Raw genomic sequence first — 24,306 nt, forward strand, 5'->3', positions numbered from 1 at the left:
GTGGTGGTTTATTTGAATAATTTTAAATCAGCTAGATGTATTAAAGGTGCAATTTTATATGTTTTCCAGCCACATAGTGTCATTTTATAGCACTGTTAAATGAAAAATGCTGCATATACCAAATATGACTTAAGATAAATATGACTTTGTAATTAAAGGAGTTTATTTTGTCAATCACAGTTTTGCTTTTTTATTCTTACTAATTTATTTCAGAATTTATGCATTTTTTTTATCATTTATTTGTTTCCTAAATGTGGTTTATTTTGTGACACTTATTTTGTAAAGCTACTTTAGGTATTTATGAGAATTCTTTCTTTAACTCCGTTTTAATTGCAGGTTCTTTTTAATTCATGTTCTCTTTTCAAAGGACAAAGCGGAGGTTTCTCTGTGGTGCAGGTCTGGTCAGTGTGCAGTCCTTGTCCAAGTAAGTTCACATCTGTTTTGTACAAACTAGTCCTCCAACCTTAAAGACCAGCCATACCAAAGTGTTTCTTGTTCCAAGTCCTGTTTGGTCAATCTAGCATCATGTCATGAATCATCTGGGGTTCATGAAGTCGGGATGACAAATCAGAACATATGGAAGGCACTGGAGAACTCTGAGATGATACTGTAGTTTACTATTGAAGCTAAGCATCTGATTCTACTTAGTCCGGTGTCATACCAAGGTAGTTTTCCCCAACATAATTTGTTTCCTTTGTGGAGACATGATAAGCATTGTTTTATTTTATAAGCACAAATGTTAAGCTATGTTCATGCACTTTTATTTTGAAATTTGAGTCTACAAAAATAAATCTTGCAACAAATTTCAGGATAAAAAAATAAGTACAGCTATTTCTGACAAAATAAGCTCCCCATTATGAATACATATTTATTAGTGACATTTATTTATTAATAACAGTATTGATTTAATTTTGAATGAAGCAGTTCTTGATTGTATCTAAAGGGAATTTTCTAAATCAAACCAATATCACGACGTCTTCTGCTATGTTTGTTTTTGTTTGTGAAGAAGTTGTTGCATATCTGGTAAGATTATTCCAACTTTTAAAACAAATTTCTGATTCCCGATAGTATGCATGGTAAATTTGTTTGTGTGTCTGTTTGTGAGAGCTTCTCTCTCTCCAATACCCCGAGCCGTGGCTAGGGGGTGCAATGTGGACATGATGTGTGTACGTTTGACAGAGAGAGAGAGAAGGGGGAGACAGAGCGAGTGTGTGTGTGTCTCCGTAATGTATTCCTGCCTGTGGCTGGGCTGGTCACATGGGGAGAGCAGCCTGTTTAAAACAGCCTCAGCTCTCTCAGTCAGAGCAGTGCAAGGCACAGAGACAGACACTCACGCTCTCTCTGCCTTCCTCCACGCACACACTGACACATGCTCATGCACGCAGAAGGCAACTTCCCTCTATCGGACTGACACTACACACTCGCCAGGATAGCACACTCCCATTCCCCACTGAAGAAGAGGATAAGGAGTGACAGATCAGGAAAAAAGAAAATACAGAAAAAAGCTAAAGATTCCCAGTGAGTAGCTGATTTCAATTGTCATCTCTTATGTTTGCATTTTTCGGGGGGCGGGCGACTTTGCTCCACTTCAGCGCTCTTTGGGCGAGATCCTGACAGAGACTCTGAGGGGAGAAAGTGAGTTTGATTGATGGAAGTGTGCAGAGGCATACAAGGAAGATGAAAGAAGGGTGACAGAAGTGAGAAGAGATGTGGAGCTAGTGCAACCATGGACTACCTCTTCATCACTTCTGTCTGTGGGATCTAATGATGTTAATTAGCAGTGTGCGCTTGGAATGACAGGAATGTCTTTGCACAGAGCTGGAGTGGAGTCGGCTTTGGACTCTTGCTCTGTGTGTGTGTGTTTTGTCTTTTGCATTCAGACTCGTATTCTGTCAGAATGATATTGGGCAGATTTCCTGAAACCCATTGATATCCATTTGGAAGTGGATAGACTGGCCAATGCACTTCAGTGATAAGAGCGATGAGCATCTTTGTGACTCTATTCATATGTCCCACTATGTCCTTCACATTCTTCTTTTCTTTCTTCCCTCCATCAGTATTCTTTGTCTTTGTGTTGTTTTTGCTCCTGTCACTTATGTTTTTCTGACATGCTGTCCAGTTTCTCACTCTCCTCCCCTATCTCCGGCATTGCATTAACTTTCTCTGCTTTTCTCCAGCCACCTTCTGTTTATCTGTGTTGCCCAAGCTGTGAGTTGTATTTTTGTCGCCCAACCCGCTCCTGTATGCTGATATAGCTGGTATAGATTCTTCAGTTATGCTGAAACGGAGAGGATCGCAGAGTTGCGAGGAGGGCAGAATGGGTAGGGAGAGAGGGGGAGAAGAAAGAGAGGAATGACAGAGAAAGTGGAAAGAGGGGGGAAGGCTGAGGAGGGGGGCATTGAAAAGGCTGACACTGGCTTGGACAATTAGCCCAGGGAGTCTGTCCTGGGGTGCTATTCTGAGAGGAGCTTTGGCCCCTGGGCCCTGGGCGTTGGGTCACGGGATGCCTTGACCCTTCCAGTCGACAGCTAGGCATGGGAGCCATTATCACAGCCTGATTGATTAGCAGTGAGCGGAAATCCCTTTTCTCCTCAGTCCTTGGGAGAAAAAGACAAAGTTTTTGTCCTTTTACTGCTGCAGGTTTAGTATCTGTCTGTTTCAATTCTGAAACCTCTCAAAAATATTTTTTTTCTTTGTTACCTGTTGATCTACTCTTTATACAATCCTGAAAGCAGAGCTGCACAGCAATTTGAATCATAACTTAAATGTATGAAAAATTACAATCTCAAAGCACAACCTAGATGCAAAATTTATATGAACTTACACTGACTTTTATACATGTGATATAGATCTTAATGACTAAGATACTAAGGCTCACTGAGGGTTGTGGTGACCTTCTAATCCTGGAAAAGAAAACAAAGAATGTGAGGAAAAAAGCTCCAAAAGTCTTTACGAAATTCAAACAATATACCACAATGTCATGTTTTCTAAATTTTCATTAACTGTTGTATTTTTTTTTTTTATTTGTCATGTCAGATAAGCTGTCATGACAATTTCTGATATTCAGCAATCTCATCTGAGGTTGTTTTCACATTGGATGCTTTCGTTGGCCTCAGAGTTTCGAGTTGTGCACCTGCAGTGATTTGTTGGTGGTGCATTCAGAGGATACCTGGAGGTGATGGAAGGGAGGGAGAAAAAGACAAAGGCTCGAGGCAACATTGTGGGAATCAAGTGATGTTAAAAAGAAAAAAAGTCAACTAGAAATTGATGAAAGTAGAATGGTGTTGGAATTGTGGGACATGTCCTTAATTTACAGAGTTGTGCTTCTCTTTTCTTGTGCACAAGTTTTTATCTCCTTGGTCAAATTTCCCTCTAATTCCAGCTACTTTTGCTTCCTCTAAACATGCAACCCCCCTCCGCTCCTCCTTCCCGACTATGCTTCCTCAGACTGGGGGTTTGGTGGGGTGTTTAGCCCAGCTCACGGCTGATCAAAGCAGTATGTGTCAGACTGGGCTTAGCCCCGGTGCTCCTAATGGAGCACCGTTTTCATGCCTAGTTGGTGGTGGAGTGGGAGGGATTGATAGGAGGGATGAGGGGACAGGGGAAAGAAGAGGAGGAGGGTGTGCAAGTAGAAAGACTGACAGAAAGAGTCTGTGGATGGGAGGGGTGTCCAGACAGGCTGAGAAAAGGGGGACATCTCAGAGTGACACAGGCAAGAAGATTATAGAGGATAGGCAGATTGATGGTCATGATGAATAGGCAGAAGGTAAAAAGTTTGAATAAAAAAAGTCAAATGCACAGAAAAGTAGATACAAGAAGACAAGCGCTTAGGCTGACAGCTCGACTGTGACCAGAAAGACAAGCAATGTATGTTTCTAGTATGCCCATAGTCCTGGGCATGCAGTTCAGACCAGCTCCTGTACAGCGTTGGTTTGGAAGAAACACTGAAAGGGAAGAGGCAGGTGTGTGTGGGGGTGTGCATGTGTGAGAAACACAGACTACAGAAAAGGAGAGCAGCGCTTGTGAGTGTATGTTGAGCATCTGTGTGCCCATATGCCTGTATACCAAGCAGCACACAGAGATGCCTGTAAACTGCATATTGATTTTTCAGGCTGCTAAAAGCAGTCTAGACGTTTGGGCATTGATCCTGAAATTGGATGTTTTATTTCTTTTTATTGAAACAGTTTCAGTTACTCAAAGTAATGGTAGTTCTTATTAGCAAAGGAGGAAGGGGAAAATGTCGGAGCAAAGATAATGGTAGTTATTGTAGCTTAGCAAATGATTGGAAACTAATTCTCATGAACATTTAATGAGGGGTGGGCTTGATTAAAAATGTGTAATACTTCTAAACTTCTCTATTTTGCCTGTCAGGTTTTCTCCTCGTTGTTTGAGTACATCTGTGTCAGAGTGGGCACAATACATGTCTTGCATTGGAAAAGGTGTGGGTTTAGCATATCTCAATGTGCCAATGGTTAAGGGGCTTAACCCCATGTTCCCTAACAATCTATGTATTGATGTATGAATGCATATGTGACTTGGTTAATATAGGTAAAATGATAAAAGAACTGTATAAACTCAGTTCTTTTAACAATATTCTTTCCCTCTTTATACTATAGTTCTCTCTTTCCTGTTCTGAATTTTTTCAAACATTTACCTCAAATTTTATTTTTTTATTTAACTTTCATGTGATAATCCAAAACAAATAGGTGCATATTTGTGCAGTGGAAAGAAATCATACATGGTTACTGAAAATGTTATGGTCATTTGCATACAAATCGTCTTTAGTCTATGCTTTGAAGAACCATTTTAGTGCAATTAAGTTTTTTGGAATATGTTTCAAAGTTATTACAGTTATAAAACTTCACAATCTGATTTATGTGGAGCATGCAGATACTGAACAAACGTGGGCTTAAAATATAGTCTTGTGAAACCCCACATCTTATCTTTGTTTTAAATTTGAACAAAGCAGTTTTTTGAGAGATTAGCGTCAGTCAAGCTCTTTATCAGAAATTTAAAACCAAATTCTTCTTGTGTTTAATTCAACTTTTTTTTTCAGTTTTATGCATTTTCAAATTCACTTTACATTTATCATCTCTTTTCTTTAAAGTTCAGTCAATGTTCAGTTAGATTTATGCTGAAAACACCATCTTGGCACATTGGTTTTCTTTTCTTTTCAGTCTTTGTTGCACATTGCCTTCCAACTGCATCTAAGGTGTGAAAATATGAAAAAATATTTTCGTTGAGCGCATTTGTGTGAACATGCACACAGAACAGAGAAATGTTGCATGCCTCTGTGGAAACAAATGCAGGTGAGGGCTTTAGATGCAGAAAGCCTCCAAACAGTGAGACATTAAAAAGCCAACGTTCCTATCTGGTGAGATGCAGCTCCCACGCTTTCTCTGTCTTATTCTTTGTGTCTTTCGATAGAAAATGCCACTTGCTGTGTGCTTTTATCTAACTGTACCTGAAGGTGTAAAAACATGACACGATTTGTTGAAATTTGGCCCCAATTAAGCCGCCTTACATACATTTCCAAGATATGGATTTTACAACCATTTTCTCTCTACTCAATAGGCTGTGAAATGTGGCTTAGAGGGAAATGTTGTAATTATTTTAGTTATCTGTGGCAACCCTACATGGATTCTTTGTCCCCTTTAATATGGGGAGGGCAAATAGATATCCAGCATCCCCCTTGTGTCATTACTTATTGTTTAGTATATAACTGCTAATATAGTCAAAGCAGTGAAAAGTTTCTAATAATGGGTATTTGTGGTTGTGAGTGGTTTAGGTCTATTATTTTCTGAACTTTTATTTTTTTGGTATTTTTCTTTCACTTATCTGTCCAGCATTGTGTATGTATCTTCCCTTCACCTTTTAGAAGCAGCATTTTTACGTGTTTTGTTGGGAAACTTACATTCCCACTTGTGTGCGCATCCCATTGAATATTTCTCTCTTTACACAGAACTTCATTCACCTCTTTGGAGTTCTTGCTGCTGCAGGAGATCCATTGGTTTGACTGTTCTCAGTTTCAGAATAAAGCAAAGAAGGAATGGATGGAGAAACAAATAGAGAAAAAAAATATGCAACTCTAAGCCCCTCCTAAAACAAGCGCTTGACCTGGTATATACACAAATGCCAGACAAAACTAGAGAACTACTCAACACTTTACTTGCACATGTGAGAGACCTGCGCTCAGGTATATTTGCATTCTGTCATGAAATTGAGCTCCATTAAGTATATAAAATACCTTCTTCAGCCACATGAAAATATGGAGTATGAATGTATTGTGAGAAAAACATATTTGTGAAAACTGCCTCCAGGCAATGGTGAAAATCCAGAGCTGTATGCATGCAGTATAGAAATGTTATAGGAGAAAGTTATTAGCATTCTGGGAAGAGTGGATGCATGAATTGTTGTGCTTCTTGTAACTGTCCGCCACTGTGACTGCATTGTAAGTTGGCTAACTATGGAGTGAAGAGATTTTCACACAAGACATGAGAAGCAATCATTGCCAATGTCTTTCTTCTTATTTGCTCATGAGCATCATCAAAGCAACACCCTTGTAAAATTACTTGCATTTGATTTAATCTAGGGGTGAAATTACTGTTCTAGACTTAGGAAGATGGTGAACTTTCAAGATTATTAGTTGTAATACTGGATGTTATAGTGTGGATCTTGTCAATAAATCTTGTTTTTATTAGTTTTATTTCTAATATCAAATATAATTGTATTATAAAATGTTGATAATATTAGGTTTAACAGAATTGGGCAACTTCTCAGAAATAATTATCAAAAGTTTGAAGTTAATCTGGATCCAGCAACACTGTATTTTTAATATTGTCAAGAAAATCCGAGCTCATCCCACTTCCCCATGCTGGAGATTTAAGTTTAACAGTAATAATAAATAAAGTTATCTTTAAAACGAATCACTCAAGTGACATCAAGGCCCAACAGTAGACTTAAGTCACTAAAACCAACCTGGTTCAATAACAAATGCAAGTTGTAATTTAGAGAACGAGCGACCATTAACAGGTGTGCTCTGTGAAACTAGTTGGCTGTAGGCTGCTCAGTCTGGCTAATTCACAGGGGGAAGAAGGGTGGGACACCTGGATGTAGGCCGTCAGAAACCAGGCGAATCGTTTCTAGAAACCAGCTTAAACAGAGTTTACTTCAGTTCTGGACAGGGTAAATCCCAGCAGATTTAGGAAACTCAATTAACCAGTTAGAAGGAGAGCTGGTAGCACATCTCCCCTCTCAGAAGAGGAAGTACGAGAGAGAGAGAGTAGAGAAAGAAGGGCCCCCCCTTGCGGGGGTGTTGCGCAACAACAATATACACCTAGCTAAGCCTCAGCTGATGGCCGTGTGAGGTAACACAGCACAAGGCTGTTAATAAACTAATAATTAATATGAGTGTTCAAAACAACTATTTTAGTTTATGAATTAGACCAACTTTGTCTGGTGTTTGTTCACACACATTTAATTGGAACTGCAGGCAAACGTTATGAGCTGACTTATCAATAAGTCTTATTAAAAGTGGAGTCGAAATTAGCTAATATTACACAGCAAACACTTCTGGGTATGAAAATCCTCAATGTAGTGGCAAGTGTGTTTTTGTAGTAAGTGTCCCTTAGAAATAAAATAAAGTGTGGTGTATTTTAGGTGAAGTGTATAATAAGAATATTATAGATGGTTTCTCAATCTCCAGTAATCTGTGGTAGATCAGAAGAGGCAGAGAGAAAACATTAACCATATATATATATATATATATATATAGTTAATGTCAATGTCAGCTATATATATGATGACCATCATTTACTTGTCAAGGCATTCATGTAATCAAGCTTAAGTTAAAATTTCTTTTGATATTACAGTGCTCATTATTTATTATTGTCAACACTTAAAGTGGGATGTAATCAAAGACATATCAATGTAGGCAGAAAATTTGATAAAACAGACTTGCTTAACACAAGTTGTTCTGGCCCTTTAAACCTATCTAGAAATCAATTTTCCAGATAGAAAATTTTTGACCTTTCAGCATTAGGTTTGAAAAGTTTTTTTTAAAAAAAACATGCCTTAAAATGATGTCAAAGCATGAAAATGGAACAAAAAAGAAAGGAAGTTGGCACTTGTTTTCAGAATGCTAGTGTCCTGTTTCCAAGCACAATGTGGCAAATGAGGAAAGTGAGTTAGAGTGCCACTTTCGCCTTGGAATTGAGAGAGAGGCTGATAATTTAAGAAGTGTGACAAGGAGAGGTCAGCTGTGGATAACATCAGACTATGGTCACTTCTTTAGGATAATAGGAGGTCAGGCAAAGGAGAGAAAATAAGATTTATACCAGGCAAGAAGGCTCACACTCTGACAGACTTGAAGAATACCAGAAACAATGAATACCAAAGAAGTTAACTCAGGCAGCTAAGGGATGGTGGGTAACAACATAAGTTGTTTTTTTTTTAAGAGGTGGATTTAAGGACTTACAATGGTAACTTGAGATGAAGAAAAAGAAACAAAGGGCTGTGCTCAGAGAAAAACATTGCGAGAAGAATGAAAACAAGATGTAGGGGTATTATCCATGTATTTTAACATGGCACCAACAAGGGGTGGGGCCAAATGGGCGGGGCTAAAAGGGCAACAGCATTTAGAGGACCCAGGTTTGATGACTAAGAGCACTTCAGCAGAGATTTAAACTCTGTACAGATACACACAACCTGTATTTTCTCAGTCTGACAATAAAACAGATTAAATCTTTTTTTTGTTTGTTTTGTTTTATATCAGCTAGGATTAAAAAAAAAAAACATTTAATAGATAATTAGCAGAGTCCTCAGGCTCAGAAGTGTACACATATTTCCTTCAAATTTGAGTAACATTAGTTTTAAACTGTAAGATTATGACCAAATATTTGGGGTAGCCTTCCACACGTTTCTCACAATTCTTTGCTTGAACTTAGGATTATGCCTATCTCCAAATCTGGTGTAACTAAGTTGGGTTTGTTGGCTTCCTGGCTCATACAAACTTGTTCAGCTCTGCTCACAAATTTGTCATGGGACTGAGATCAGAGTTTTCTGCTGCCCAGTCAAAACACTGACTTTGCTGTCCTTCAGGCACCACGTTTGGGATCATTGTCCACTGTAATATCTTTTGTAATCAAGTTGTAACTTCCTTGTTGATGTCTTAAGATGTTGCAGAATGACTAATGTGCAACGTTCTGGTTATGTGAATTGTATCAGTCCCTTCTATAGCAACCACCATAACATGGTGTTGATATTCCTGTATGTCACAGCTCGGGTGGTGTCCTCAAACATGTACGCTTGCCCAATGCTTTTTTTCTTTTTTTAATGTTGTTTTTTGTTGTTGTTGTTGTTGTTGTTTGTTTCAAATAAGACTTTAATTTGAAAGAGTACCTTCCAGCCCCTGGTAATGAAAAAAGAAACATTAGGAAATTGACTTAGAAACTGAGAGGTTCAAAAATACCATAGATGAGACTGTGACAATTATAAATGTTTGTCGACCAGGGGTAAGGGTGGGTAGAAATGAGAATGAGGTAACACTCTTGAGTCTAACACCTTTGAGGCCACTTGTGTGATTGAGGTCATGGTAGAAAAAAATAGTGCAAAGATTAGAGGAAACAAAAGGGGACATATTGAATGGATTCACACTTTAGGTATTTTTTGCAGGCAAGACAAAGGTCATTGCACATGGGACAAATAAAAGTGTAGTTGGAAAATAATCTTAGTGAACAGGTGAGGAGAGGCAGTTAACCTGTGTCCTTGATCGTTCTAAAACAAAGCAACTTAAACAAATCTGGTGCTTCAGAGAGACAGAGTTACCGTATTTTTCTCAGCTGAAACATTAGTTCTCATTTGTTTTAATGTTTGCTTCTCACCACCCCTGTGCACAGAAAGTGTTCACCAGTTTTTTAGTGAGGCACATTATTAATAATGTACCATTTTCCATCAACTGGAAAGTTCCTGATATATTTATCAATCTCAGCATGGAGTCCCTAGTTTATAATAGAGACCAAATAATTCATTCCTGGTTTAAGAATATTTTTCTTGATATATTTATTTATCTTACTTATGAAATATGTATGGCTTGTTGAAAGACTTGGGGTTCTGCCTCTGGCAGTGCTGTCTGCACGTGTGATGTGTCTGTCCATGCATTTTTATGTTGAGTGTCTTTGTCCACTCTAATGAAGCTGCATTCTGTAAAACATGTTATTGTTTATGCCCTTTTTTGTCCACACCTGTCCAAGTATATGATTTCCATTTTCTGGATTGCTTTTTTTCATGACTGTGCAAGTGGAAGGGTGAGTGCGTCTCTCTGAGCTGGGAGCTTTTAATCTATAAAAGCCTGATGTCTAAACCCTAATCAATGTCACCCTTTCTATTTCCATTAATGTACACATGGAAAGCGGTAAATAAAGCATGACAGATGGAGCTCAATAGTCACCACATATTATCCAAGAATCCTGCAGCTTCTCTTAATTACCCTGCAAGGAAGAAGAAAACTGTGCATTGATATATTTGGTTTAAATTGTCCATGTTGAAAAACGTTTACTTATTTTATTTTTTTCTGTGAAACCAAATATCTTTATACTCTAAGTAGGAATCAGGAACAAAAAAAGCGTTATTAGTAAGCACCTACAGGAAGTCATAAATATTGTTTTATTCTTCTGGGGGTTTATTGTCTGGTAACCATAGTCACCTAGAATGGCATACCAACACTCCATTCGACCTCAGTAATAATTTATCTGCAGTCTTTTTCAAGAGTGCAAGATAAAATGTAGCCTAAAATAAATAGTAGTCCAGCTTTACCATTCTCTGCAATGCTTTTTGTTGCTTAAACAACAGCTGAACCATACAACAATTAATATGTTTGGGATGGGTTGTCAGTGCATCCACAAGCCAAATAATCTGTTGAATATTAACTTAAAAGCTCTAACTTCAAAGATGCATCAAACTTATCCAAGAACTGTGATGGATATTAGTTAGCATCCTAGAAATATATTCCACTCATCTTTCAGTGGTTTTTCTTTTATATCGAAGCAAAACTAAAATGATCCACACATACAAAACTGCTTTGTCGCTTATCTGGATAAATAGTGGCGTCTTTGTGCTAATCAGATTATTAAAAGAATGAAGTTTAACTAAAAAAACAATGCATGATCTGCCTGACATGTCTTCACAAATAATATTGTTTGTGCTTGACAATAATGTGTGAATCTGAATGCCTGTTAATATATATTTCTATTTTAACAGCCTCATGTCATTTGCCTCTCTCCCCTCTTCCACCTCTTTAAATGTTCTGCTCCATGCTTGCTGTATTGTATTTCGCATTACCCTTTACACTATGTTTAACTCCTGATATATTGACTTTAGCCTTAAGTTGTAGGGAGATAAGTCCTTCTACTATGCAGCTGTCACTTTGCTTTCCTTTTTAAGGACGATTTACAGCAAATGACTGCTGCACAACTAAAATCTATGGTTGCTCTTATGTTTCTTTTCCTAATATTAACCTTCTGAGCTGGAAGTATTTGCCACTTCTTAAAGCCCACTTTTTTAGTCATGTCTTCTTATGAACATGTCTCAGTCTTAATTAATTTGGTATACGTAAGTAGGAGATTTGCATTAGACTGGGCCTGCTTTTGGAGTTTCTTTTATTAGTGGTGTCTGGACAAACCCCCTTACAGGCGGCCCACACCCACCTAGCACACGCGCTTTTATTTAACTGCACTCACCCGACAGTATTTTCTCTGAAGGACCATACGTGTGTGTTTTTCAACGCCACTGTGGTAGTTTATTAGCAATGTCTACTTTGATAGTTAGTGTGCACGCTTGATTATGGCTGAAAGGGAGTGGGCCGGACGCTTGGCCGGAGAGGAAGTCTGCCTAATGATATTAACAACATCCTTTATTGGGCAGTCACTGCAGCCGGAGGAAAGGAAAGTAGTAAAGGAACTGGGACAGAAGCTTGAACAGAGGAACAGAAAAGGTGGGGAGATGGAAAATTTAAAAAATGGAAAATATTGTATATCATGGAGGTACTTTGTAAAAGAGGGTTTTATCGTTGTGTCTTTGAAATTTTCTGAGAGAAAAATAAACCAAAATTTGGTTATGAATTGGTTACGAATAGTCTCTGCCCAGCTGAGTTTTTCCTCACACCCCATATTCTTGTCATCTAAAAAACTCAATATATGTACTTATTGTTGCTGGATTTGCTTTTTTATTTATGGGGGTCCACATTATAATAAACTGTGTGCAACAGCTAGGCATTTATTTAATAAAACAAGCTATATACAGTACAGACCAAAAGTTTGGACACACTTTCTCATTGAATTCAATGAGAAGGTGTGTCCAAACTTTTGGTCTGTACTGTATATATACAGTGTATATATATATATATATATACACGTTTCCACAGTGTTATCTAAGAACAAACTTCCACCATTTTTGCCAATGTTGTCATCAACCACCTAATATGTCTGTCACACTATTATGAATCTGCTATGTTTCAATAGCTTACATGATTATAAGAAAATAAAGCTGTAGCATTGCCAGTATTTTTAATACTGCAGCTGATTGCAAGTTAAGACATACTCCCACAGATAATTTTGACATGTTAAAATGTCACCAAGTGTGAAATTAAATTTACAAATGGCACAACAATGATCGTATAATGGTGTTACTTAATCATGTGCTTTGTGATGCAGACACTTTGTCTGCATGGATGAAGATTCCATTTCACTGGAGCCTTAAAGGGAGTATTTTCTAGTTAAATCAGCTGCTGGCCACTTAGATTAATATATCTCCATTATAGAAAAAGAGAGAGAGAGTTCTTAGCAATAGAAGCTGTTTTACCTTTCATTTCAACATGAATGCAATGCATTTAGCAGGGAGTGCATCACGAATGACATGCATGTTTGATAAATGTGATAGGATGTGTAATGTTTCACATAATGGACTTTATTTCTTGACATTTAGACCCACATAAAATGCATTTTAGATGCACCAGCATACATGCCAAGATAAAAAAAAAAAAACATTATGGCATAGGTTTTGTGCTGCAAAGAGGTTTTATACATTGATTGGAATTATCTACTCATTTTGAATGAATCCTTGGGAGAATGACTGATCAGCTAAAACAAATTGCCAATTTTCTTAGCTTCTAACTATCAAGGGGGAAGAGAGCCAAAGTAAATAAAAACTTAATAGGCTTCATTATTTCATTTGACAACTGAATCTGATCAATACAAGAGAAATTTAGCAATAGAGGACAGACATGACTGAAAACGTAATGCATTTGCAAAGATGCAGCTGAAACTATCCACCTTACAATAACTAGGTCCAAGATGCTGATAGGTATATTGTACATTGAAGGCCTTGTCCAGGTCGTGGGAAAGGTTTACAAACCATGATTATAGAAAAGAAAGAAGAATTCAAGTTGTAGTGGTAGTTGTATGCTATTTTTTGCTCATAAAACACTAATCTCTTCAGAACGTGAGGAGAGGTTGACCTATTAGTTCTACTTGACATGGGCATTTTTACAATGAAAGAAAAATCAGTACTTTGAAGGTAGCTGCCAAAGGGATTGAAACTAATCTACTTACACCTGTGACACCGTTATCACTGTATTCAAAGGCTGGACTAGTGGCAGACAGTTTACCACAGTGTTGCTTTGTCTGAGGCAAAGTTCTAACCTTAGAATGTGCTTTACAAATCAAATTCCAAGCAAAATCTACATTACATTCAAAAACAAGAAAGTTAAATTGGATTCTTAATTTTGATGTTTTTGTTGTAGAAGTTATCTAAATGGTGAAACCTATCTGCTCATACTAAACACATCCGACTCATGCAAGTACGAATGCTTTCACCCACACTCAACCATATATACCAGATACCAAACAATGTGGGGACTGTTAAACAGCTCAAATACACAACCCCATCCTACAGCAAGTGATGGCTGTCACCTTGAAAAGCTTCTAATGCCAAAAAATGTCAAACCTGGCAGTTTACCTTGGCGAGGTGCCTGAGATTTCATACGCAACCCAGATGTGTGAGCACAAATTCAAGGCGGCATGTTTATTTGTATGTTTGTGGGCATGTTTGTCTCCTCCTGCAAGTATGCAGCTGTGAGTTTTTGTTGTTTTTTTTAACTGTCTTGTTGAGTTGCCGAGTGCGTGTGCATCATGTCTGTGTCAGGACTAGAGAGACGAAATAAAATCCCTCTCGAATACGTGAGTCAGTGTGAGCAGTGTCAGCATCTCTTAGCACCTGTAACTGTAAAGACAGATAACTTGCAGCCAACAGTCACCCTGTCATAGATTCGTGACATGCTGGAAAACATGCAGGTAAATATGCTAAACAACTCCAGGCTCATCTTCATGCAACCACACATCCAAACAGTCATTACTAAAAAATAAATGCTTGCATTCAGTGGAGCTGCACTGACACATGAACATCGACTGGCATACAAACAACTCAAGTGCGTGGAAATTAAACCACTGTATGCAAACACATTGATAAGCTGAATTTAAGATTTGTCTTTTGAAAATATACTGCTCAAAAAAATAAAGGGAACACTCAAATAACACATCCTAGATCTGAATGAAAGAAATATTCTCATTGAATACTTTGTTCTGTACAAAGTTCCATTTGCACAACAGCAGGTGACATTGATCAGTGTTGCTTCCTAAGTGGACAGTTTGATTTCACAGAAGTTTGATTTACTTGGAGTTATATTGTGTTGTTTAAGTGTTCCCTTTATTTTTTTGAGCAGTGTACATTCCTTTTTATAAGTAGCAGAGGTAAGAAAGAAGTGCTTTCTAATCAGGATGAATGATTTTTAAAAAATATGGCACACGCATATCGTTCTTTTTAATTTCCTGTATAAACATACATTTTACTTCACATTTGTGCATAGATATGTAACAAATTGGAGGCTGGCATCCACCATTTCATGGTCAGTTAGCTACTTCTCCTAGTGAGAAATAGCCATCCCTAATATCATGAAGCTTTTTGACAAGAAACCCCAGGTGGTGTATATGAGAAGATGCAAGGCCGCAGATGTCAAACGTCCCTCTGTCTGAATGCTATAACCTTGTAAATGTTGTAGAAGGTGCACTGTTCAAAGTATTAAGAGCAGTGGGACCAAGAATTGTTCCATATTAATGCCCAAAGAAACATCCAGTCATTAATCACATAAAATGAAGTCCTGGAAACTCATATCAAGTCAAAAATAGTAAAGTATAAAAGATAAAAAGTCTTCTGTTACAGGATTGTTGGGTGTACAAATAATTGTGCCACTGCTGAACTCGTTGAAAGCAATTATTTTCTAATTTGGAGTTTTTCAACACTAATGGCTGTGCTTAAATTAAAGGTTGGAGTCTTCTAAAGTTTTGAGTTTAAGATTATGCCACTATAATAAAATATGACATTATTTCTAAGATTCATCTTTAACCGACTACAAAGACAATCCGTGGATGTGTACATGGATATCTGCTTTGTATGAAAGCATATCTTTAGCCTCTAGCATGATTTATTTTCTGGAATGGAATCATTCAACAAACATTTCAGAAAGCTGAGATGTTAGACTGGAAGGTTTCCTAACAAAAACAAGACAAAGATGCGTGTATCTCACAGTGATGTCGGCAGGAAACTAAAGATTGCTGTTACTGAAGCAACTCTGGCAAATCTAAAGCTGGACAGCAGACGTAAACTGACTACCCAAAGCTTCACAGTTTTCCAGCCAACAAATTAATGTGTAGTGGATAAAAACCCGGGTCCAGGCACCAGCTGAACACACCATCTGTTTCCCTGCTATTCTGCACTTTAGAGGGGTGCACGTTTTCATTTACTTTATTTCCCTTGTCATTGCAGGGGCACCATTCTATTTTCTGCCCCACCACATTGCTGCTTTTGGTGTTTCAGCGCAGCTTTTCAAAAGCATGACTTTTGTTTTCCTTTTTAGCTTTTTTTGTGTTGATTTGTTTGTCTAACTATCTGACATTGTATTGATGAAAGTTTTGTCTTTTTGTGTACACATTTTGTTTTTAGCAGCCTGTACTAAGGATAACCAAGTCCATGATAATATCAAAGCAAAACATTATTTAATGTAATTGCACACAGTGCAACATATCAATATTTATATGCATCACGACTTGCAAACAAAAAAAATATGTGCTACTTCCTTCACATCATTCCAGCAGAAAGCTGATTCTGTTTTTAGGGTTGGTTTTACAAACCATGAAAACATATAAACACAAAGCCTAAGGCCTGTTGTCATGCTATTGGTTTATCATCTTTTCCTCCAGATGCAGCTTTCAGTTCCTCCATCTGTGACTGATTGTTCTCTGTAGCCACCTGCTATGGCTGAGTTAGTGAAAGGCCAAAACCAGAACCTCAATTTTAGTAACATATTATTTTATGTCTCTGTTCGGTTTTGCATGTATATGTAATACAGACACTTTTTTCAAGTACTCGTTCAGGAAACCTGCAGCAATCTCTTCCCAATCATTGAAATGGTCTCCATTATGTTTCATGCTAAGTTAAAGACACATATTTAACTTTTACAAACTAAACACAGAAGCATGTAATCCATAACTACAATATATGCAGATATATGTTTGACAAAATGAATATATCTTACAATGTTTATTTGAGAGAGAAGACTGAATTTGATTTCATTGCAAAGGCATGTTGAACGGTCCATCAATTTCCTGCCACACGTTCAGCTTTCCCTCCCCATGACAAATTCCTCGATTTCCTCACAACACATTCCTGTTGCATTATTGGTCATGGACATTACATGGTCCCACATAGTTTGAGCGACAAAGTCTGGGAAGTATCAAATTGCTCCTGTGCTTAAGTGAGGAAAAGGGAAAAAAAATAGGCAAAAGAAAGTAGGATTCAATATGTAAAAATAAAGACAAATGTACTGTTTTGAATAAATAATAAAAAAAACAATCTCTTTGTTTTATGAGGATTTATATTTAGTTTTAATAATAATAATAATAATAATAATAATAATAATAATAATAATAATAATAATAACTAATGTCAGAATGTGCAGTTCAACAGCCAGTCTATATTTGTAATGTATTGGTTGTCAAAGGTTAGCATACTACAGTATATTCTAGATAGTTAAAATATCTTAATATGGGGTTCCATGAGGAGTTTATGAACACTTGGTGTCTTACCTGCCTTACTAGTGGTTATTCCATGGTATCATTTAATTTAGTAAAAACTGATGTTTGATCAGACCAGAGAGTCGAGCTGTGGTGGCTGGCCATAACTACAGCCATGTAAATAACTGGCTATGCTATAATCTTGTCAATGTCAAGGTTTGTAAATCAGAAATTCCATAACTCAATAAAATGTTTGTACCAATGGTATTTTAGAATGGCGGGGGAAATGACCAGGCAATCTGGTAGTTTGCCAGATTGCCTGGTGAGTCTATTTGTCACATTTTGGAAAGCCAACTATGATTGCTGAGATCATTTCAGAACCCAAGCTTAAAAAAACGTTTACATTCACTTTTCAGCTTCTTCTCCTCCCTAAACTAAAGCATAAAGCAATAGAAAAGAAAAAAATAGATTAAAAAAATCATATAATCTAACAGGACCATGACTTGTTAAGCTTTAGCAAGTTTTTATTTTTTTCAGCCGCGGTGGAACAAGTTCAGCTGAAAATCGATGTCTACTATAAACAGAGATTCTTTAACAAACAATTTAATAAAATTGATTAAACCTTTGTTCTGCTTGTGAAAATACAACAATAAGGCATCAATGGGTTTTTTTGGCACTAAGGAAATAACAAAAAACTAAAAAATCTAAAAAATCTGCCATCGACAGTGTTGCCTAATCTAGACTGTATTATTTTATGCTGATTTCAGATTCTTCAAAGCTTATTTTCTGAATTGTGAAGCTGTTACTCTATTTATGAAAAACAAAGTAAAAATGTTGATTCTTAGTTTTCCCCCAAAATATTGATAAAAGCATATCTTATTGTGTTTTGTTGAACCCAATAAATTTATTATCCTGCATCAACTCATCTGCAAGTCCTTACACCTCCTGACTGAAAAATTTATTTATTTATGTTTTTACTTTCCTAATGCCAAATAAAGTGTGCTTTGTGTGTTAGGAGTGGATATCACTGCTTTTTCCCCACCACAAAAAAAAAAAACGTCTTGGAGGTATAGCTCAGTCTGACAGAATGTAAAAAAAGAAAAGAAAAAGTCCATATGGAACTTATCACAAGAAACCATATTTTCCCATTACTAGAAGCAATTTGTTTTAATTGCCTACTTAGAAGTAATATGGCCTCAAACTTGGATATTTTTTCCACAAAAAATCTACATGAAATATGAGATCGCCCATTAACTGCCACAATTACATTATAATAATCAGAAAATTGAGTAGTGCAGACTGGAAAGTTTCTTTGAGATGGTGGTATGTACTGGGTGTAACTTGGGTTCCCTGGACCTCAGACCATATGGAAATGTAACATACATACTTAAAAATCGGCCGCTAACAAGCAGTTGTGAATTGAAAAATTGGTTTGTGAGGTATTCATTTATTGGAGAAAATGAACTGAAAAAAGTCCAGACAAGATTAGGAAACTATGGCATGCTCAACTTGACCTTTGGCTACACCACTTTGCATCACAGTTGCCCTGAAAAGTTTCCAAAATAGCATGGTGGCCTCTGCTCGCCCTTTTTTTCTGCTGGAGTGCCATTAATTATTTTTTAAAAATTCATTTTTTTCATCACCTAGGATTCAGGACCAAAGTATGTGAACAGGAACCATATTCTGCTGTGTCAGTGTTCATGAACAGCCTCAGCTCCAACCTAATTTTGCTGATAAATGGCTCTGAGTGAGGCTTCTTGTGAAACAATTGGATTTGAATAAGCATGAGTTTAAAATCTCTAGAAGATCAGCACATCACAATGGCTCTGACAATGGTGTCTATCTCTCTGTCATTAAGAAAACCCTCTGATTCAGAAACACGGGTCACAACGCAATACTAAATGGGCTTTACAGTGAGACTAGCCAGCCTTTGATCTGCAATGCAGTTCTTGAATAATTTGTGTGACAAAAGCAAAAAGAATTAAATTATGGGCACATATAAAAGAATAGGAATATTGTAAAAGAAAAAAAAAACAATACTTTTTGTTCCTTATTTCAGAAAGCAAAAATTACTAAAAATTAAATTGAGTTTAAGCCTTTCTTTCTTGTAATTATGATAATAATGGGTTGCAGAAACATAAAATTCAGTGTCTTCGAAGAGTAGAATATTACAGAAGATCAATGAAAAAGTATATTTTAGACAGAAATATTTGGTTTCTGAAAAGTCTGTAAAGTTCTGTACACTCAATACTTGCCTGGATCTCCTTTTGCATAAATTAGTATATCAGTGTGGCGTGGCATGGAGACAATCAGCCTGTTGCACTGCTGAGGTGTGACGGAAGCCCAGGTAACGATAATGCTGGGCTTCAGGTCACTTGCATTATAGGGTCTGGTGTCTCTCGTCTTCCTCTTGACAATGTCCCACCAATTCTCTACAAGGTTAAAGTCGATCAAGATTAATGGCCAATCAGAATGGGAACACCATGGCCAATGAAGCAGCTTTTGGTTCCTGGAAAATAAAATCAGCATCCTCATAAAACTTGTGAGCAGCATGAAATGCCCTAAAATTCCATTAATTCCAGACTAAATAAAACACCAGCAGACGACAAAGCAACTCAAATCATCAGCGACTGAGAAAATTCACACTCGACCTCAGTAAGAATTTTGAGGTGCTCAGCTGTTCCTCCGGAATCTGGAATCTTGATTCCCAAACTAAATATAAACTCTACATTCATCTAAAAATCTGAACCACTGAGAAACTGTCCAGTTTTTTCATCATTTGTAAAAAAATATCTGGCAAAATTCGAAAACAGAAACGCTTGAAATGTTTCACTCTTTTTGTAGTAACTTTATATAATCTGAGTTTGACATTTTGAGACAAGTTACAACAGTGAACTTTTTCAGAATATTCAATTAAATTTTTTCTAGATGTGCCTATGCATATGGGGAGAATGAGCCTACACTGCACTGAATAAAATATGTAAAACCATTAAGACATAAAAATGAAATTTGAAGCATTTAACTTTGTGCTTGGTTGACCTTGTTCACATTAGACACGCTTACCATCAAGTTATTTAACTTGTGTATGTACACACTCAGCACATACACATAACCTCTGGGGTGGGATTATAAATTTCACTGTAATAACACCACCTTTCTTTTTTTTCTTAACAATAATTCTCACATTATGCTTTAGGCTGTACTTGACTTAGCTTTTCAAGTCGTTTTTCATGTGGAAGAGGCTTTTAAATGGCTTTTATTTTCAATAGACAGGCATACGGGATTCTCATGAGGCTGTGACATTCCCATTAGGAATACTATTCCCACAGCACACACATGAAGTCAGAAACAGGCATTAGCCCTGTTGTCCCTGCCTGCAGCGGCTTAGACAGATTGTACTTAAATTGTAGCCCCCAGTGAGGTTTTGGAGCTCTGCCTGAAGATTGTACTGTGAAATTAAACCAGATTTTTCTTCTTTTTTTTTTTCATGGTTTCTCAAGCCGACAACCCAACTTGTGTTCATTTAGTAGCCAAGTAAATCCTATTTTAAATTCAAAAAGCTGCATTCTGCTTTAAACTAGCCAAATTAACACGGAGTGGGACAGCCTGGGCTGTTCAATTCTAGTTTGTGCCTCAGCAATGTAGCATTTGTTGAAACAGATCTTTAAGGCATAATAAAAATGTATGTATTTTGACTGTGTATTAATTCTATGATTCAACCCTAATTAAGTCGCACAAATAAATAGTGCTTTGCAAATGTATTCATACTCTTTAAAGTTTTTTTAATGTCATTTTACAACCACAAATTTTATCAAGTTTTATTAGTTCAATTAAAACGTTTATGTAATTGTACTGATGCCTGTTATACCGATTGCCTTGAGAAGTCACGTAAATAGCAAGCTGCACTTAACAGGAAAAATGACTAAAGAAACACTACCATGAAAAATGCACGGCAACAACATCAGCATTATTCTGAGATGTTAAAACTTCAAGAGATGCACAGAGCTATAGCTTAGGTGGGAGAATTTGTTGACAGGACAACCTTTATTCCAACATTTCACAAAACTGACAAAAGGAGAGTCACTGTTAAATGAATGTCACAAGACATCAGATTTGCTATGGGCAGCAACATGTGGAAGATGGTACTGTGCTTAGATAAAAACAAAGCAAATATTTTGCTCAAATAATACATAATCATAATACATCGTTTTTTAGGTTTTAGTGCAGATAATGGTACTTAGTTGTTTTGTAAAAAAAAAACAAACAAAAAAACACATTCAATATGCATATATGAGCTACAAACCCAAGTGTCTATAAATATTATGGTCACTAAAAATTATGTTAGCATATAGAAGTGCAAAATAGTTTCTTTTGTTTTTTCAAGCAATCCATGTTGGTGTGGGCAGGGCTCTGTTTCAAATTTGGATATATTTTATCAGGTTTTATCAGGTCAGGCAGAATATAATAAATTGCAAATAAAAGGACATGTGTATTTCATTTTATATTTTACTAATATATAGGTCTGAAAAGTGTGGCATGTACCCCAAACCATGTGGAGGCTGTAGATCCAAGTGTAAGAAAGTACTATGACTTACATCCAAAATAATGGGGGAAAAAAACAACTATGTACATCAACCTTAACTCACCAGCACAACTGTGAAACATTTTTGTGGCAACATCATACCCTCTGAAGATGTTTTTCTTCAGCAAAGACAGGAAAGATGGTCAGAATTCATGGAATGATGGGTAAAGGTAAATCTAAGAAATCTTTAAACATTGTTTAGGTGCTACAAACATTAGATAGATTCAGGGAATGTTCACTTTCCCACAGAAAAATAACTCTAAACATAGCTGCTATGTTCCAAATCATTTGTGTGTGAAAATGACTCGGTCTAAATTCAAACCTAAAACAAGACATTAAAATTGATGTCCACATCTATGCACACTGACTTGGCTGGTCACATAAAAGTCAAATAAAATCTACGGTTGTATTTGTAAAACAGATTCATTTGCAAGTATAATTGTGATGTTGAGACAACTGTATGCAATATTTAGAAAGCTGAGTACACCTGTAGCAGATTTGGAAACAATGTCTGAGGAAGAACTGCATTATCAGTGGGGGTGCTGGAGACTAGCATCAATCATTGCCAATCAAATCAACTCGTCTAATTTGCTTTAAAAGCAATGCACTCCCTGCAGGAGACACTGACAGATTTATTGCAGTGAGACCATGCTACTGCGGCTTAAAGGGATACAGCTTGACCTGGATTCCATTGTCCTGTAGCTGTAGAATTGAAAGACAGAGATATGTAACATTGTAAATAGTTGGCTGGACTGATATGTAACATCGTAAATAGTTGGCTGGACTATTTAAATGATGTGCATTTGAAAAGTGGAAACATCTACAATGCACAATCAAACTGCATAAATTAAAGACATGCATGATTTACTATACCTGCTGTTCAAATAATCGACGAATCAAACTGTAACACATAAAATATGTGAAGATAAGAACAATGAGATTTTTGCTAGAACATGAATGGACTGTGCATATTTTCCACAAGCTTTTCAATCAATCAATCAATCAATCAAATTTTATTTGTATAGCACATTTCAGCAGCAAGGCATTTCAAAGTGCTTTACATCATAGCAAACACAGAAATACAATGCAACATAGAATCAACAAAACATGATATTAAGTCAGGTTACATCAATAAATTTGTAATTGATTACGTTTCAAATACAATCCTAAACAGGTGGGTTTTTAGTCGAGATTTAAAGGAAGTCAGTGTTTCAGCTGTTTTACAGTTTTCTGGAAGTTTGTTCCAAATTTGTGGTGCATAGATGCTGAAAGCTGCTTCTCCTCGTTTGGTTCTGGTTCTGGGGACGCAGAGCAGACCAGAACCGGAAGACCTGAGAGGTCTGGAAGGTTGATACAATAACAGCCGATCTTTAATGTATTGTGGTGCTAAGCCGTTCAGTGATTTGTAAACCAACAACAGCATTTTAAAGTCTATTATGTGAGCTATAGAGAGCCAGTGTAGGGACTTTAAAACTGGTGTTATGTGCTCTATCTTCTGGTCCTGGTTTTAGTGAGAATGTGAGCTTTTGGCTTTAAGGAACTGTTTCTGTAACATTATATTCTAATCTGTACACACTTTGAATATCTCTTGGTTTTCGTACACACATGGACCTTCTAGGATACTTGGCTGTAAGAAAATCTTTTTCCTCAGCAAATGTATGTTTCAGTGGCTTGGACATACAAGAGCTCACAGGAAATTACAAAGGAGGAAGATTGTGTGGTGTGTTCAGTCAAATCAAAAAATGCAATTACTTCATTAAACCATAATAAACCTATTGTGAACTTTGGACTTTCTCATAAAAACAAAAAAAGTCATTTTTTGCCCAAGGCAGAAGCAGACAGATATATTTCTAACTGCTGTCTAGATGCAGATAGAGAATTGATGAAAATTACAACCACAGTTGTGCAGAGGGCGAGGCAGGTTTTCCAGAAGTTGATCCAAGTTGTATTTAACTTGTTGGTTCTGTTGATACAAAAAATCAAAAATTTTAAATGTATGAGATGTAAATCCATCATCCTAGTAGTGAGGAATATGGCGGTGGCAGAATTATGCTTTTGGAATGCTATTTTAGCATTGCAAAGCAGAGTCAAGGGAAAGCTGGATGGTGCTAGACACAAGTGAGTTATGGATGCAAAACAAACTTGAAGTTGTTTCAAACATTTTACACATAGCGGTTTTTAAGCAATATTTTCATGTTGTTTGACCAGGAAAGTATTTGAGAAATATTTGTGACTTTGAATATGTGTGACTTTGATTTCTACAAAAAAATAAAGCATTGTGTTTTATTACAGATCAGTGGTATGGATTTAAAATGACAGAACAACTATAGCAACATTGCTATAAAAATTGTCAGCAAGAAATGTTTGAGCAGTTGTTCGAGTTATCAAAACAGACTGTGATGCTCTGTGGTATAAAATGTTATGAAAAAGACTAAAGAAAGAGAGCAGGTGAATTTAACACAGTTATATTTTGAGGAAAAGAAAACATTTGATACAGAAATTGGTTGTAAATTATAGCCATGCTTCACATGAACTTCAAAGAACCCTTCTCATTAAAAATGTAAGAATCGGGGAGACAAGCAATCTGATGCTGTATGAAACTAA

The 24,306-nt window shown here is 36.7% G+C and overlaps 1 protein-coding gene across 1 annotated transcript in view; it reads left to right on the top strand.

The window, feature by feature from the left end:
• The first annotated feature begins 1,286 nt into the window (after positions 1–1,286).
• cntfr (ciliary neurotrophic factor receptor) overlaps positions 1,287–24,306 on the top strand; it is a 246,203-nt gene continuing 223,183 nt past the window's right edge. The window contains exon 1 of the mRNA XM_028025725.1: positions 1,287–1,518. The gene's annotated coding sequence lies outside the window, so the exon portion shown is untranslated. The remainder of the gene's footprint in view (positions 1,519–24,306) is intronic.

The sequence above is a fragment of the Xiphophorus couchianus genome, chromosome 8 (assembly GCF_001444195.1).
Source record: "Xiphophorus couchianus chromosome 8, X_couchianus-1.0, whole genome shotgun sequence".
Lineage (NCBI taxonomy): Eukaryota > Metazoa > Chordata > Actinopteri > Cyprinodontiformes > Poeciliidae > Xiphophorus > Xiphophorus couchianus.